General features: G+C 34.0%; 1 protein-coding gene across 3 annotated transcripts in view; it reads left to right on the plus strand.

Annotated features, from left to right (window-relative positions):
• Positions 1–2562, plus strand: part of Nrt (Neurotactin) — a 192838-nt gene that overhangs the window by 76167 nt on the left and 114109 nt on the right. The window contains exon 1 of one of the 3 annotated variants that reach the window (XM_024361598.2): positions 2107–2159. The exons of the other annotated variants lie outside the window; for them this stretch is intronic. The gene's annotated coding sequence lies outside the window, so the exon portion shown is untranslated. Of the gene's footprint in view, positions 1–2106; positions 2160–2562 lie in introns of those variants that run through there. 3 annotated transcript variants of the gene reach the window in all.

A 2562-nucleotide genomic window follows, 5' to 3' on the forward strand; every position in this document is an offset into this window, starting at 1 on the left:
TTAACATTTAACACAACATCATGAATACCCCTAGTAAGTCTCTCTCTACCTTTGCTTCTATTTGGGCTATATCTCGGTCGCGTCCCTTGATAAAGTTCAAGTCCTCAGGTCCTGGAAAGCTGTCGAACGAATCTTCGTATATTCCAGCGCATTAGCATGTGCTGCTGCCAATGCGGTTGTCGGTAGTGGTGTAAGTTCCGCAACCTGTGGTCCCTGACAGTTGTTAGACTGGATCCTGTAATATTCCGTGTTGATTCATCTTAAATGCTCACTTGATGAAGAGATAATAAGAGGGAAGATGAGGGCAATAGAAAAAGGAAGAAAAACATTTTTATTAATGAATTTTGACCTCCGCACTCGTTCCGGATTTCGGCACCAGTTACGTGATCTCGGGAAGAGATTTCTAAAAAAAAAAAAGGTAAAATAGTAGATAGAAGAACACGCTATGAACATCAAATCAAGACTGTTTATTGATGGGATCCGTCCACCTATATATTAACATTCAGCTAATCTTGTACTGGGTCGTTAGTCAGATTAGAGAAGCAAGGTTAGTCGAATTAGAGAAATCAGAAAGAACAAAGTCCAAGTAATGAATTAAAGGATAAGTGGTCCTGGAATGACTTAACTCTTAAGTAAGAAAGACTTGAGGGCTCTTTCCGGAGCAAACTAAATTGGTAAAGGACAGCTCCGCTACCTTTGTAATCTAAAGTCGAGGCTTTTAGGTTATTTGGCTGGTATGGTTATTGTGCTTATTTTTTTCATTGTATAATTTTTTCTTTTTTTATTCAACTCGTCTTCCTTATTCACTTCTGCTAAGAACACAAAGTACGAGTTAATGTCATGTCAAAGTTGAAAAGAATTTCATTATAAAGGAGAGTTTTATCGTGGTTCACGAAATGACTTCCAGGCGCTCCTCATTTTGATGATCCTGGAACCATCGCCTGATTCTTAGGAATTGCTTTTCATCCATCTATTACAGAAGACCTTGGATCGGTCGGCACATTTTTAGGTTATCTGCAGGTGGGGGGGGGAGGGGCAATGTATTTTTTTTTGTTGATGAAAATAAGTTTTAATAAAAAATACTATTCACTGATAAACGGGCCTTAAGTCATAGTAAATTTGCTTCTGCGACAGTTACTGACTTTTATTATCATAAGTCTGATGGTACTATTGTACTGTCACGACAGTAAAGGTTATCGTGGCTATAGAATGTTACCGAGTAAACGGACTTTGACGTGACAGTAACTGAACTAACATAAAATGTTCTAGATACATATAAGAAGGTACTGCCATGATAGGTCATTATCTCCTCTATCGTAGCATGTAATGCCAGTTATGAGACTATATCTAGTGCGACGGTACTGTCATGATTGTAAATACCATAACGACAACTATTATACAGTTCTACCATGGCTGTGGTTGTGAAAATTCATTCCGTGGCTGTTAAGTGTCACCGTACAAGCTACCTTGACGCGACAGTAACATCATCCAGCATCGTGGTAGTAATACAATTTTACTCACATCAGTAATTTAAAAACATTTTGCAGGTTATTCACCTATTTCAATCGAAATTACGATATGAGACAATATAACAGTTTGGAATCATATTAATGCATTAATAAGCTGTCCTTAGCTTATATCTAATTAACTATACACATTAATATTTACTAATATATAATTAATATTATATTTACCTATTGTATTATTTTGTACAGTTGTAAATAGCAATAAATAAATATTAAAAAAAAAAAATTGTTACATGTTTCCAGAAAGAAATCATCTATCAAATCCTCCCCCCTCCCCCCCGTCTACGCCCATGATGAATATTGCTTTTTATTTTTCCAGCAACTTTCCAGCAAAAATATTCTCCAGGATAATCGAACGTTTTAACATTCTTTATTTGAAGGAACTAAATAATCGCTTGTGCTCTCGTTAGAAATAATGAGTTCTATTTTTTAATTAGAAATTTGTTTGACTGAATTTCCCAGTGGTTATAATTATTTTTCAATTTAAAACAACTTACTGCAATATTTTTTACAGTTTTTGATAAAATTAAAATTCTTAATAGCAATAATGAGAAAATAACAATATCTATTTTTGTTACAGGTGAGTAATCAAATGAGCTGTTGGATGTTGAGTGTATAAACTCGTCATAAGACGTAAGTTGAGTAGATTTATCTAATCACCAATTTAGTAATTGTTGTTATAAAATTATTACAATAACAATTAACAACACGTTATCACCAGAGGAAACTTTGATTATTTTCCTAATTTATGACTGTACTCATTGTAGCGAGTTGTGTATTATATCACAGTTCGTCCCGGTCACGCGACTGAGGTCATTTATTTTTATTAGTCACGGTGAGGGCTGTATAGTTCCTGTAGGAATTCCCAACATATATCGATATTGAATTACATATGTGAAGATTTCATATATTCATGTTAATATTTTTTTTTTTTATTATTTATTTAATGTAATTTACAACTGTACAAAATAATACAATAAGTAAATATGTAGTATGTTTCATATACACTTGAAAATCTTGGGAAGGAACCACCCAT

This window comes from Halyomorpha halys, unplaced genomic scaffold, assembly GCF_000696795.3.
Source record: "Halyomorpha halys isolate HHAL.00 unplaced genomic scaffold, Hhal_1.1 Scaffold42.1, whole genome shotgun sequence".
In the NCBI taxonomy this organism is placed as follows: domain Eukaryota; kingdom Metazoa; phylum Arthropoda; class Insecta; order Hemiptera; family Pentatomidae; genus Halyomorpha; species Halyomorpha halys.